This window comes from Piliocolobus tephrosceles, chromosome 5, assembly GCF_002776525.5.
Source record: "Piliocolobus tephrosceles isolate RC106 chromosome 5, ASM277652v3, whole genome shotgun sequence".
Taxonomy (NCBI): Eukaryota; Metazoa; Chordata; class Mammalia; order Primates; family Cercopithecidae; genus Piliocolobus; species Piliocolobus tephrosceles.
The window spans coordinates 43,172,231-43,187,548 of record NC_045438.1 but is presented as its reverse complement, the minus strand read 5'-3'; the positions used below and the strand labels follow the sequence as shown (position 1 = coordinate 43,187,548).

At 42.5% G+C, this 15,318-nt stretch overlaps 1 protein-coding gene across 2 annotated transcripts in view; it reads right to left on the bottom strand.

Moving 5' to 3' along the window:
• Positions 1 to 15,149, bottom strand: part of STX11 (syntaxin 11) — a 40,467-nt gene extending 25,318 nt beyond the window's left edge. Inside the window, exons 1-2 of one of the 2 annotated variants that reach the window (XM_023183759.3) lie at positions 14,664 to 15,149; positions 14,125 to 14,243 (exon numbers count right to left, since the gene is read on the bottom strand). The gene's annotated coding sequence lies outside the window, so the exon portion shown is untranslated. The remainder of the gene's footprint in view (positions 1 to 14,124; positions 14,244 to 14,663) is intronic. The other variant, XM_023183758.3, reaches the window with a different exon arrangement.
• Between the last annotated feature and the right edge of the window lie 169 nt (positions 15,150 to 15,318).

Sequence of the window (15,318 nt, the reverse complement as noted above, 5' to 3'; positions counted from 1 at the left end):
ACATCTCTGTCAGTTTCCTCATCTGTAAAACGGTAATAACTCTACTTACCTCACAAGGGTTACCTTTTGGTTGTTAAGTAACGTAAGTTATGTACCTAAAAGCACTTCATAAACTTTAAAGTATTTTACAAACACAGTCTTAGGAATTATTACTTTGAACTACTGCCATCCATAATCAGTTAATTTATCAGTTAGCTTATTGAAGATACTACAAGTACTACTCCTTTGGAAGCATGTGCAGATCATATGATCTAAAATGGTTCTATAAAACCAAAGAATGATCCTATAACTAGTTTTTATATTACTCCTATAACTCAAGTGACAGCATATTAATGCTCTATTCAGCCTAAACTTCAGGAAGACAGAAGTTAGGTGCTTTGTACTCATTATATAAAAGAGGCTAAGAAAACAAACTCACTTATTGTAAAGAAAATTTTTCTTCAAAGTGAATATATTGCATTGTACCTGTCAAAGAAGACAAATAACCAATACCCCCTTGCAAAACAAAACCAACTAAAAAGCAGTCGATCACATTTCTTATACATTTACCCCAAATGAAAACTGTTCCATGTAGCAACTGTGCTCTTTTAAGCTACATAGCCTGGGCATGGTGGCTCACACCTGTAATCGCAGCACTTTGGGAGGCCAAGGCAGGCAGATCACCTGAGGTCAGCAGTTCGAGACTAGCCTGGCCAACATGGTGAAACCCCGTCTCTACCAAAAATAAAAAAAATTAGCCGGGCATAGTGGCATGTACCTGTAATCCCAGCTACTTGGGATGCTGAGGCGGGAGAATCACTTGTACCCATGAGGCTGAGGTTATAGTGAGCCGAGATTGTGCCACTGCACTCCAGCCTAGGCAATAAGAGCAAAACTCTGTCTCAAAAAATAAAAAATAAAATAAAATAAAGTTATATAGACTCAACATCTATAGGTATTGAAAAAATCTTAAACATCTTTTAGTACTAACAGAATTTTAATTTTCCCTTATATGTGAGCTTCTAATTTGTATAAAAGGGATGTTGCATGTTTGCAGTGATACTGGTAATGTTTATCACGGGAATCAGTAGATATCTTTCTATACATCCAAAAGTGCAGAAAATGCCATAAAGAGTAATATAATTTGTTCTCTCATGAACAGACTATCAGTATCCGTGCAGAATAATTCCCAGAAATCATGAAATGCGTACAACTTTAAATACCGTAACTTTCACTTTTACTTACTGTTGAGTATTCTTTATCATTTGATTTTAGCATAATATTAAAATACCTCAATTCTATTAGCTAAAATACACAAAACTGCATAGAAACAATGGCATCCATTAGCTTTATTTTATTTTTATAAACCAAGTTGGGAAGCCTTTTAATGAGCTTTTAAGGAATATTCATAAAGTAGACTATGTGATTGATATTCTTATCCACATCTTTCAGGACACATGTCTGCATAGGCTACTCTGACAGGGACTTTCATGAATTTATTCAACAAGTATTTATTGAGTATTTATGTGCCAGGCATGATATGATGAGGTTAGCTTGGTGAACAAAAGATAGGTGGTCCCAGTACTTTTAAAATATATTTTCTAGATAAGCAAAAAAACAACAACAACAACAAAAAAAAACTTAATATAAACCTTTTTATGAGAGAGAGAGAGAGAAAAGGTTTTGCTCTGTTACCCAGGCTTGAGTGCAGTGGCACAATCATAGCTTACTGCAGCCTCCACCCACTGGGCTCAAACAATCCTCCCACCTCAGTCTCCTGAGTACTGGGACTACAAGCCATGCGCCACCACACCCAGCTAATTTTTAAATTTTGCGGCCAGGCGCAGTGGCTCATGCCTGTAATACCAGCACTTTGGGAGGCCAAGGAGGGTGGATCACCTGAGGTCAGTAGTTCAAGAGCAGCCCGGCCAACATGGAGAAACCCCGTCTCTACTAAAAAAAAAAAAAATACAAAAATTAGCCAGGCATGGTGGCAAGTGCCTGTAATCTCAGCTACTCGAGAGGCAGAGGCAGGGAGAATCGCCTGAACCCAGGAAGCGGAGGTTCAAGTGAGCCAAGATTGCGCCACTGTACTGCAGCCTGGATGACAGCGTAAGACTCCATCTCAAAAAACAAAAATTAAAAAAATATTTTGTAAATAAAATATTTTGTAGAGATGGGGTCTCGCCATGGGCTAAGTTTTAAAATTTTTGTAGAGATGTGGTCACACTATGTTGCCTAAGATAGTCTCAAACTCATGGGCTCAAGCAATCCTCCTGCCTTGGCCTCCCAAAGTGCTGGAATTACAGGCATAAACCATGATGCCTAGCCCATAAAGCATTTTTAAAGAAATAAATTAAAATGTTATAAATTTGAAAGACTGATGAGACATTTTAAATATAGACACAGTTGAAACCAAAGTTTTATATGTATTTACAACGAATTTATTAATTTCAATCACTGGGATCAACTATGACACAAAGAACAGCTTAGTGGTTAAATAAGGATGCAGAATCGAATAAGCCTGCATGGGACTGCTAGCACTGAGCAAACTAGAATAAGACAATGAACCTCAAAAAGTATTTACACATGGTGAATGAGTTCTCAACAAATGCAGGTATTTTCTTAGATAATACTTATGTTGTCACTCATGTTGGTAAACATACACACTTTCTATGAATATCAACCAGAAAATGTATAAATAACAGTCAAGTAATTTTTTACTTACTGCTCTTAACCTGTCTTGGCCTACAGAAACTCCACCATGGCATGCCACCTTATCCTGCCTTCCTTCTGGAGATGTTCTCCAACCAGAGATGTCCCTCAACCTTTCCCATCCCCTATCCAAATTCAAATTTGTCCATCAGAACATCCCACGCCTATAATCCATCCTCTACATTTTAAGGCAGTAAACAACTGTTCTGATGAATATATCTGCTTGTAAGTGCTAATAGCTTAATATACTCCTCCATCCAGAAAACATATTTGCATTTTTGAAGATGCCTTCTATATTCTGGATAAAACAGCAAATTGAACATTACTTTTGCTCCCTTCCAAAACCCCACTAAAGAAACTTTCTAAAGGCATAAGCCAACTAGGATAAACAAGAGAGAAGAAAGCAGCAACACAATTTTGGAAATTATGAAGCAAACAGAAAAACGAAAGTTGGTCTAGCAGATTTAAGAAAGTTAAATCCTCAGTGAACAATGGAGAAGTACAAGAAGCAACTAAAGTTACACCATCAAATAAACTCCTAAAGACTCAGAACTCATAATAAAAGTCCGAGTACCTATGGAAAAGGGCATGATGGTGGGGTCATAACAAGTTGGGTTTGGATAGAAGCTTTTTAAAGAAGTGGGCGTGCCCTCCATCCTCTGTTCCACCTGGGCAGAAGAACAGACAGATGACAGATTAGACTCTGAACAGGGTAAAAGAGAATCTAGACTGCGGTAGAGGTACCCAACTGAAAAGAGGAGGATTCAGTGAATATTTTTACATGGAATGTTGAATCTTCAAACCCTCCTCCTTCACCTACTTTCCAGCACACTGACCGATATCTTACAGGCAGAAAAATAGAAGATCCTTTTCTATAAAGGAGAAAGAAAGAAAAAAGAGGTGAAAAAATAAGAGTAAAGATAAGGAGCTTAGAGGTCCAGTCCTTTACATTCAAATTCCAAATAATAGGAATTTCAGAGAGAAAACATCCTATGAATAAAAATATTTATTGTGTTTATGCTGCTGTTAACAGTGGTGGGCGCAGGTATCTAGATGTCAGCAGAAAGGCACTTGAAGTTGCAGCAAAAGGCAGTTAATAACTTCAGAAATTTTCTTAAGCCACCGGGCGCGGTGGCTCACGCCTGTAATCCCAGCACTTTGGGAGGCTGAGGTGGGTGGATCACCTGATGTCAGGAGTTTGAGACCAGCCTGACCAACATGATAGAACCTCGTCTCTATTGAAATACAAAAATTAGCTGGGTATGGTGGCAGGCGCCTGTAATCCCAGCTACTAGGGAGGCTGAGGCACGAGAATTGCTTGCACCCAGGAGGTGGGGGTTGCAGTGAGCTGAGATCATGTCACTGCAGTCCAGCCTGGGCAACAGAGTGAGACTTTGTCTCAAAGGAAAAAAAAAAAAAATTTCCAATTAAACAATACCAAAAATATGCTGACTAAACAGGATTTTCCTCCACTAACTGTTAATCTTTTCAGATGAAGTGACACTATTATAACTTTGATTCCTTAAGGAATATGTTTCATCCTCTAACGAGTTTACTTCCAAAAAGAGAAAATACTCCATTTTACCATCATCGCTTCTTATTTAAAAATTCAAATTCTTAATGAAAATATAAAAATGGAGCTCATTTGCAGTTAATAAAGTATTCAACTGGATTCACAGTGGTTAAAATCACTACCTACACTTCAGCAATGAACCAAGTTCAACCTATACAAAATAAAAAGTACAAGAACAAATGTCTAGAATTATTTCCTTACCATTCATATGCTCCTTCATATAATATTTATGGTAAAAGCAAGACAAAAAATGAGAACATGAATCAAGTTATACTTGAGATAAACCAAGGAATATGCCAAAGGAGGTGAGGAAAGCTATGAAAATACATGGCAAATGGTCATCACAGGACCTCACACATCCATTCACGTGAAGTCACACTACAAGCCTGAGTTAAATTTTCACTAGCACTATAATTTTTAGTTCCTTTTTTTTTTTTTTTTTTGGTGTCAGTGTGGTCAAGATGCTGAATGGTATGTATATGTTTATCCACTTAAATGGGACACAGCAGAGCATTACATAACTCCACCTACATCTAGAAGTGCTGCTTTATGGTGAATTAATCCCTCCCTCCCTGCAATCAGCCAATGGTTGGTATTCTTAGTACTTAACGTAGAGGTTCACAGGTTAAATATGCATATGTTAGCACTTGGCCTATTTGCTTTGTGATGTCAGGTTAAACAAGAAATAGGCTCTCACTAGAGAACCAATCTGGTTACTTTTTCAACCTAAGATTTGCCTGCTAACTTATATATTAAACTTAAGGTCCTTTATCTATTTAATATAATAAATGTAAATAAATTGCAGCAGAAGAGCTGCAAAGGTTCAAAAGTTAAAAATCAGGAAGTCTCAATCCTTACCCTAAGCTTACAATTTATGGGAAGAAATAAGCAGGTACAAAAATAATTTTTAAAAAGGCCAGGCACAGTGGCTCACTCCTGTAATCCCAGCACTTTGGGAGGCTGAGGCAGGCGGTTCACCTGACGTCAGGAGTTTGAGACCAGCCTGGCCAAATATAGTGAAACCCCATCTCTACTAAAAAAAATACAAAAATTAGCTGGGCGTGGTGGTGCACACCTGTAGTCCTAGCTACTTGGGAAACTGAGGCAGGAGAATCACTTGAACCCGGGAGGCGGAGGTTACAGTGAGCAGAGATCGTGCCATTACATTCCAGCCTGGGTGACAGAGCAAGACTCTGTCTCTCAAAAATCATAATTTTTTTAAAAAATCGAGACCATCCTGGTCTACACGGTGAAACCCCGTCTCTACTAAAAATACAAAAAACTAGCCGGGCGAGATGGCCGGCGCCTGTAGTCCCTGCTACTCGGGAGGCTGAGGCAGGAGAATGGCGTGAACCCGGGAGGCGGAGCTTGTAGTGAGCCGATATCGGGCCACTGCACTCCAGCCCGGGCGACAGAGCGAGACTCCGTCTCAAAAAAAATAAAAATAAAAATAAAAAAATAAAAAACAAGAACAGGCCAGAAAAGGCGAGAAAGGACCAGCATGAGCCACCAAGCTGGGTGGAAGCTGAAAATTGCAACACTGGGGTTGTGGCCTCTTCACCCAGGGCTTCAAAAGTGACCTGGAAAGATAAGAAACCTCAGTGGATATGGACTTCTGGGGCAATGCACTTCACCCACGGTCTCCAACAAGACCCAAAAGCAAACCTGTCAAGCACGCTCCTAGGCCGTAGTAATCAGATCCTTGAGAGTAATTTTTAAAAGGCTGTGATGTAAGTTCATGATTTTCAGAGCTTTACATTTATTTTCTTCCACTGTATATTACATATTAAAATATTAACAAAGTACCTTCTAGCAATGGTGCATTGAATGAGACACACAGAAACTTCCCTCTCTGTTCCTTGTTCCCTATTTTACCTCATTAAATAAAAGTGTTGTTTCCTCGTACGCTCTTTTTTCACATACTGGACACACACACACACACACACACACACACACACTTGTTCAATGTTGAACTAGCTCAACCAAAAGATCTTCCTCTGTTAAAAAGTAGTCTCTTGTAACCAAAGACAATCCCGTAACTTCTATTTTGATATAAATTATATTTCAGGAAAATGAAACACTTCCTCTGACCTTAGACTAGGCTGGGTTTCCAGCTCTATAATTTCACTTCTCTTTTTCTGGTACTCACCATATTTTATTGCTAGTTGTTTGATAACATATTCAATTGTTACTTATCTTCTCTGCTTGCCCATAAGCTTCATGGGGCCAGGAGCTGTACCTATTGTATCTGCACCATGTACCCCAGAGCACCTGGCATATAGAAAAGCCTCAATAAGGCGGAGCTCGCAGTGAGCTGAGATCTGGCCACCGCACTCCAGCCTGGGCGACAGAGCCAGACTCCGTCTCAAAAAAAAAAAGAAAAGCTTCAATAAATAATTGTTGAATAGATATGCTCACCAGAACCATTATTTTTTTCCCTCATTTTTGATGAGGCTAGGTCTCTCGTACACGAAAATGAAAAAGACTGTTCTTGCTCTTATAGGCTGTTGGAGAGAATAATGATAATAAATGCCATAATAGAGGGATCTATGGGAATACTTTGAGAAGTCAGTCTGGCCAACGGGGAGGGAAGGTGGTCTGAGCTTACCCTAAAAGGTTTAAAAAGAGTTAGCTTGGTAGGGAGAAGGGGAAGGGACCCAGACACGGACAACTTCAGCGAAGGCACGAAGCATGGGATGTGTAGGAACCACAGCAATTTGGTGTTTCAGGAGTAAAAATCGGTAAGCTTAAAAGTGCTTTTCCCTTCGACGAACAAATCATTGCCAAGGTCAGTGAATCAGATAATATACTATCCCACATTTATGAATGTTTAACATTCTCCTGTAAGTTATCTCTGATCCTATTAGACAGTTATTAAAGTTTTAAGACAGCACCTCAAAGCTTCCTCTGGCATAAGATTTCCTGAAACCTTCTTTATTCTCCTAGAAAGTTTACTGATTCCTCTAAGTTCACTGATGCCCGTCCCCCATCTGCAACTATTCAAAACATTTGGCATCTCTCACTCTGCTATCTAAGATAGTATAAGGCCAAGCCAGGGACACCTCTCTCCCTCTTGCAATCTTGGTCAGAAGCCAGCAAAGGAATTTGGGCTGTGCTGTCTGTTGGCCACATCAAGAATTTAAATGAAAAACAAGGAATGACTCTCACTATACCAGGCCTGCTGGGACTAAGGCTCCGGTGCTCCTCTGCTGTCTCATGGTTCCCATGACTTCTGGATAATCTGAAAAAATCTCAATAGAATTGGTCACCACGAAAGGCCTAAGAGTTTAGGGTGAAGGTTCTCAAACGATAGCATGTATCAAAATCATCTGGGGAAAATGTGTTGAAAATGTCAGTTCATGAGTTCCACCCCTAGATTCTATTCCAGTGGATCTAGAATGGGACCTTGGACTTTTATTTCTCTTTTCTTTTTTTCCTTTTACCCCTGTTTTTTTGTACTGAAATATCCTTGGTAATTCTGAAGGTTATAATCTACAGACTACATACTGAGATTGTGAGATTCTGAGGTTATAATCTACAGATGACACACTGGACTGGTTTGAGGACTTTCAAGGGCTTGAAAGAGAGCGAGAGAGAAGGGGGGGGAATCCAATTATCACAAAATTGTTTAACATTTGACAATGTTAAAGCCTAGCATTACAGCAAGGACTGGTGTATGTCATACTTTTGTTCTGGGTCTGGACAGCCACAGTTGTTTGTTACTTGGACGCCAGAGTTTAGCCTTCTTTGTTAAACACCACTATTGCCCTCGCCACGGCCTACTCTCCCTGGCTCTTCTGCTCCTAATCTTCTTGGGATTAAGACTACTTTGTCTTGCTCTCTGGTCAGTTACTCTAAAATCCTTAAGGGACTTGGACAAAAATGACAACTTTCTGGGCTCCACTCTGCACGGTGATGGTCTGGGTCATCAGACACAAGCAAGGCCGTTGCAGAGGAGGATGCTCTCTTGGCTACAAATGTAGTAAATGATGTGGTATCCAGATCCCCTTCCGGACCAAGATCCTCAGTCGCCCAGTTACTAGGAAGGTTGGCTGCGGAAGGCTCCCAGTTTCAGAAATTGCCCTGGACTGAAGGGAGCTGCTGCCTGCATCCAATGATTAGTTGATGTGGGTATGAATGCTGAGCCTCTTGTCTCAGGAGGCAGAACAATTCTGAACAACAATCTCAGCTTTCACGTTCCTCACTGTTGAGGCCGCTGTTGTGCATGCCCCACAGTTCAGTTTCTCCCCCTGCGCAATCCCGCTTCCCTCTCTCCTACTGTGTGCTGTCCCCAGAGCACTTCCCAATAAAAACCTCCTGTATGGAAATCTTGAGTCTCGAGGTCTATTTCCTGGCAACTTGACCTGAGACGCTGAACTTGTGCCTTTCAGTCAAGTCCTGACAGCATAATGTAGCAGGACTCTGCACTTAACTTCTTGGGCAATCTTGGGTGGTCGCTTAATCTCTCCAAGTGTTTCCCACCTTATCTATAAAATGTGGATAATGGCAACATCAACAACGAATTCTTATTTTTCCATTCTTTCTGGCTGTTATGAGAATTAACAGAAATAATATATATGACAGTACTTCATAAACAATAAACAGCTAAATAATATTATCAACTGAACATCATTATATGTTGGTTTAGCATGAAGTAGTCAAGGAAATGGGGAAGAGGAGGTGGGAAATGTTGTACTATTACAGAATTTAGCTAATACACTATGTCCTACTTACCTCAAATCAACAGATTTGGGTCACTAATCAACATAACGAAGTACATAATAGAAAATTAGAAATACAACCATGAAAAGAGATGCACACTGCTGCAATCCTGAAACTGAAACCGAAGACAGAACTATTTGCTTACTGTTTCCATAGGAAGATAAAAACAGAGCTATGTCACTACTCTGAAAAGCTGAAAGTGACCTGATTACACAATAAGTTCTGCAAGGAGTAATGGAATATCTCTTTGCATCCTTGAACAGGGAACAAGTAAAACAAGTACACAAAATGGGAAATACTTTTCTAGAAGACTTAGTATTTTCTGGATTACTTTGACGTCCTATCCACTGAAAAGAAGGAAATGAGGCCGGGCATGGTGGCTCATGCCTATAATCCCAGCACTCAGGGAGGCCGTGGCAGGTGGGTTGCCTGAGGTGGAGAGTTGGAGACCAGCCTGACCAACATGGAGAAACCCCATCTCTACTAAAAATACAAAATTAGCCACCCGTGATGGTGCATCTCTGTAATCCCAGCTATTCAGGAGGCTGAGGCAGGAGAATTGCTTGAACCAGGGAGGCGGAGGTTGTGGTGAACAGAGATGGTACCATTGCTCTCCAACCTAGGCAATAAGAGTGAAAACTCTGAGGAAAGAAAGACAGAAAGACAGACAGAAAGAAAGGAGAAAGAGAGAAAGAGAAGGAAGGGAAGGGAAGGGAAGAAAGAGAGAGAAAGAAAGGAAGGAAGAAAGAAAGAAAGAAATAAAGAAAGATTGATTAAATTTTAAAACACATTTAATTAGCTCAAGAAGGGCAACTGAAAATTACCAATTCTAAAACTACATCATTCTAAAAATTACCAAATTACGGAGCCTTACAAAGAAGTTGAATGAAATACACAGATAATGCCTGGTATCCGTAAACTCAGAAGGAGTGCCAAGAAATGGCTTACTCTGACAGATGGTTTCATTATTAGTAAACGTCACAGAATGGTTATTAGAACTGGGAGGAGTCTTAGAGGTGGCTTAACAGAGCCCCCAACTCTAGCTATTCTCTTCTCTCAGGGAAACCACAGTTGAATCGAACAGCCAAGACAAACCCACATGAAATATTAACCAAAACCCTTCCCTTTCTTGTGATCTGAGCACTGAATGAATTATAGGCAGGCACATAAAAGCTCAGACCAAGGGGCAGACATGTGGGCTCTATTACCCTGCGAGGCTTCATGTCACTCACATTTCATGGGCAACTATAAATATGCTGATTTCCCAATCAATCTGAAGAAATGCTGAACAAAACATTCAATTCATGTGATTCATGTGTGGAGAACATATTTTAAAACTTCAAGTTTTAGATATGTCAACGTTCTCCCCTGCCCCTGCTGCTGCCCCCAGGCTCAAGCGATCCTCCTACCTCAGCCTCCCAAAGTGGACATTTGAACATTTTAAAGCTTCAATAAGTGAGTTTGCTGATTCAGTTTGGGTACAACATTAACTGGGTGTTTTAAACCTTACATGGTCCAAAGTAGAGGTCTTTGAGGAAAAGATAACCAAGGCAGCTTTGTGGACACAATGGTTTAAGCTCTAGGAACCTTCAGACAGTCTCCATTAAAATGTAAATTCCCAGGAGAAAAGGTCTGATTGTTCCAGTTTCTTCCTAGATCAATTGTTAGTCCCTGATTGCTGAACAAAAATCAGGATATTAATCCAAGTCAGGGTAGGTTGAATCATGAAACAATGAGAACAGTTAAGCGTTGGGATCATTTTTTTGGGAGGCAGGGGGCGGGTGGACAGGGTTGTTGGTCAAAATACTGCTGTTCAGACTAAATAATGCACCCAGGTGCCCCAAATAGAAAGCAAGTTCTGAATTAAAGCAAGATACTTTAATTATTTTGCCAAGCCAAAATCAAGAGGACAGGAGACACAGCAGGCCCAGCCTCACTTAATAAGATTCTGGAAGTTAGAGGCAGGTAAGGCACCTGCGTCAAGGTAAAATTAGAACAAAATTGGATTCGGAAGGCAGATCACAAGTCAGGAATGTAAGATCTGGAGTTGTTTTAGTACCTGTCTGCATTTGTTAGTGGTTCTTCCACCATTTGACCCTGTTCTGTAGATTAATACTTCCCTTGCTAGCCTTTCTGCTTCCCTATGGAAGATCTTAGCAACAAAACATTGAGTGCATCTGAGAAATATGAAAAGTTGAGCATTCAGTGTTTAGGATGGATGGTAACCAAGGCAGCTCTGGAGACGCAATGACTGAAGCACTTGGAACCTTCAGACACTGTGAGTCTCCATTAAGACGTTTCAATTCCCAGGATAAAAATGTCTGATTATTCCAGGTTTCTTCCTAGATGAATCAGGTATTTCTTGGAGTGAAGGTTGGGGGTGGGATGTCATGCAGCACAGTAGGGACACTGAGGGCCCATCTTATGCATCAAGGCCATTCTTGGGATAAGGAAAAATTATTAGGGGCAGGAAAGTGACTTCAACCTGAGCTTACCACAAAGTCCAAATCCTCATTGATTCATCCATCAAGATAGCACATCACAGCAGAGTGCTTCAGAATGCAAGCCGTGGAACCAAGTGCTTGGGATCCATTTCTGGCTCTGTCAGTTACTAACACTGCACTTTCTTCACCAGTCAAAGCAGTTAATTTGAGTACCTATCTCACAGGATTGTACTGAGGAGTAAAAGGCTTAATGCGTGAGTGAGCCTAGGATAGTGTGTGGTCCATAATAAGCACTCAATAAATTTTAGCTATTACTGGCATTCATTTGAAAAATCTCAATGAGCACTGATTATGTGCCAAGTACTGTGCGAGCTTCTCACCACCCTTTAGCCCAAACCTATTATTCCACTGAGTAGGATATTCTTATCCTAGTCATTCATTAGAAATGTGGGAGTCATCTTAACTTCTCCCACCTCCTCATTGCCCACTTCTAAATATACACCCGACTGGGGTCCACCTATTAAACCTCTACCAGCCCCTTCCCTCTTTTCCCGTCTGCACTGTCACTGCCTGATTCAGGCCTTCTTTAATGTCCCATCTGCAATAAGACAACAGTTTCCAAGGTGTCTCCCTAAAGTCAATGTCACTGTCATCTAATCTAAGATTTTTTAAATTCCAATTTTTGTTATTATTTTTTAAACACATACCTGACAATATCATTCACTTGTTCAAAGGGCTCAGTACTATAAACCCTCATGGGGCCTTTGTGATCTGGCCCTTCCTGTCTCCCCAGCCCTCGCTCTGTGCTGTCACTAAACAGGCTGGAGTTTCCTGAATGTCCAGTGCTGTTTCACTTCTCTATGGGTGCTGTTCCTTCTGCTGGGTCACCGAGCCTTCCACTTGCCTGCCAATTCATCCTCCTACATGAAGGTTCATTATTTCATCAATAAACACTTTCCAACACTTCTCATGAGTCGAGCCTGGGACGAGTTCAGGGAGTACAATGCTGAATGACACACTCAACCATTTCTTTCTCATAGAAAAAGTAACTTTAGGGCTCTCAAAGGAGGAGTAAAGTTTGGAAATTAAGGTAAAGTTGTCTGAAATTTAGCAGTGTTGCCTTTATTAGTTGGATATCTTAGCAAACTGGGGAAACTTGGAAACCTTGATACTTGGGCATCAAGTTCAAAATCGTCTCAGCAGATTTCACTTGCAACAGTAAACTGTGATATGGTAGATTTATTCATTTTGGCTCACAAGGCTATAATGTGCTAAAACACATTGATTTGAACTACAAAAACAATGATCAAAAACTTGCTTCCAATATAGTGTTACAAATTTATAAAGTATTAGGCGGGGCATGGTGGCTCACATCTGCAATCCCAGCACTTTGGAAGGCCAAGGCAAGCAGATCACCCGAGGTCAGCAGTTCGAGACCAGCCTGGCCAACACGGCCAAACTTGTCCCTACTAAAAATACAAAAATCAGCTGGGTGTTGTGGTGGGTGCCTGTAGTCCCAGCTACTACTTGGAAGGCTGAAACACGAGAATTGCTTGAACACAGGAGGAGGAGGTTGCAGTGAGCCAAGATTGCACCACTACGCTCCCGTCTGGGGCAAGAGAGTAAGACTCTGTCTCAAAAAAACAAAACAAAACAACCTATTAATTAGTCATACCATTTCCTAAAAGTCACGCTGCTAACTAAAGGTAACTACAATGATCTAGGGATGGTAATCTGCTGAGTTTACTCTTTAAATACACTGGAACCCAGCAGATTGAGTTATATTGGGACAGAAACTTCACTCTGGGTATAGATTTACCCTAGCACCTTGTCGGCAGGATCCTATTATTCATGGTTGTACAAGCAAGGTTCAGGGAAGAGGCTGGCACAGAGAAAGTACCTGTTAACTGTTGTTTGGGACTGAATTCAGCTCAACTCAGCTCCCGTAGAGATGGTGCTCCCTTCTCTACCGGGTTGAGATAGTGTGCAGTCCCTTCTAGGGGCTGCTACCCACCACAGTGGGGCCTGTCAGCGTCAACTTTTAAATTTCTCTGCTCCCGCTGGGACCCACCCGCTTCAAAAATCATCGTGTGGTTTTGGCACCAATTTAGTAAACACAAACTGTCTGAAATATTTTGATTTTAGAGAGTTACTTACAATCACCACATTAAATGATGCATTTCTACCATTCAGTGAAAATGGCAGCAAAATGGTCATTGAATAATGAAATTAATTTTCTCTTGGGCTTCTGTGGCAAAGCACATGATTTTAGTGGTTATCTTAGATCAACCCAGTGACCTTTACTGGCATGTTGTAACATGAGGCGCCTTAGGAAACTGAAAACTCAATCGTCACTTCCCATACCACTGCCCCAGGTCAGCAGGGCAGGCATTTCACATCTAGAGTCTCATTTTAAATACAGACAGAGCAAGCCTCGCTTTTCAAAAGTTCATTAACAAAGTCTCACAATTAAGAGAGCAGCCCTGTGACTCATTTTTGGATACCTGTAAATAACAGCTCCTCCCTTTGCTGAGAAACGGCTGAAACAAGCGCGTGAGAACCACAGGAAGTAATACAGATCTCAGCTGGTGTCAGCGGAGTCTAGAAAAAGGCAGAATTCCCTCTCAGGACGGCGTGGTTCTCACAGGCATTGCCACTACTTCTCTCCGTTTTTCTAAAACAAAGTCTTACGTGGGCTGCGAAGGGACTGCTCCAAGGCTCTATCAATTTCTCCGTCTTTCCTGGCTACTGAGTGACACTGCCAAGTTCAAGTCAAGAAGCACCCATCTGGTGTTTTTGACACATTCACCCTAATAGGAAGTGAAGAGGTGATAACAAAAAAAAAACACTTCAGTCTTTCGATTTAAAATAAAAGTAGTCTTAGGTGGACACTTTATAAAGGCAGCCTACCGACAGGTATCCCTAAAATAATTCCTGTGAAGCACTAAATCCTAAGTCCCTCAGCCTCTGAAATTAAAAGTAATTTTAAAAAATCATTCCGCTTTATATGAGAAACCCAATCCTGTGTTTCCGAAGGTGCCCAGAGGCGGCGTCCTCACCTGCGTCAGATCCAAAATCCCAACTTAAGGCACAGCCGCGGGTCGCGAGCCCAGACAGTGCCCCCGCCCCGGCCCGCCCGCCTCCCCGATCTCTCCGCGCACGGGGAATAGTCAGGAAGAGAAATGGGGGCTCAGAAAGAGAAATGGAGGCTCAGGGAGAGAAAAACAAACCTGGACCCGGAACGAGAGCGCGAACTGAGAAGCCTCTCTCCCCGCAGGGCGCACGTCCCCTGTGGGCGCCGCGATAGGGAAGGAAACCTGTTGCGCGACTCCCGGCGGCTCTGCTCCCGGCGCCTCCTGCGGCCCAGGCTGGGCTCCTCCACGGCCGCCCGAGCTCCGCGCCGCCGCGGCCGCATCTGGGCACCGCCGGCTCAGCCCCTGCCGCTTAGGAAGCTACCACAGCTGGGGACCAGGCCCCGCCCCGGGATGACAGCGCCGGGGCGCGGCAGCAGCCGGCTCACAGAGCGCGGGTTCCTGCCCCACCCGGAGTCCGTGCGCTCGGGACCGCCAGGAGCCGGGGACTCGCTCCAGCCACTCCCGCGAGCCCCGGGGCGTTCCCGGGGGCGGCGCGGACCGGCGCGGGGAGTGGGACGTTGGGCGCCCAAGACACTTCCTCCGCTCATTCTCTGGTCCCCAGGGCAGGGAGTGCGATGGACTTTCCCCGGGAATCCCCGCTGCGCCAGTGACATTTGTAGTCTGCTGCGTTTCTGCGGCGAGGACGCTGGAAGCGGTCTCTGAGCGTGGGTGTGGCTGCGGAGGCTGCAGCAGGTCCTGCAGCCGCAGGACCCTCGAGGAGGCGGCCGAGGAGCCTGCGGTCACACAGAGG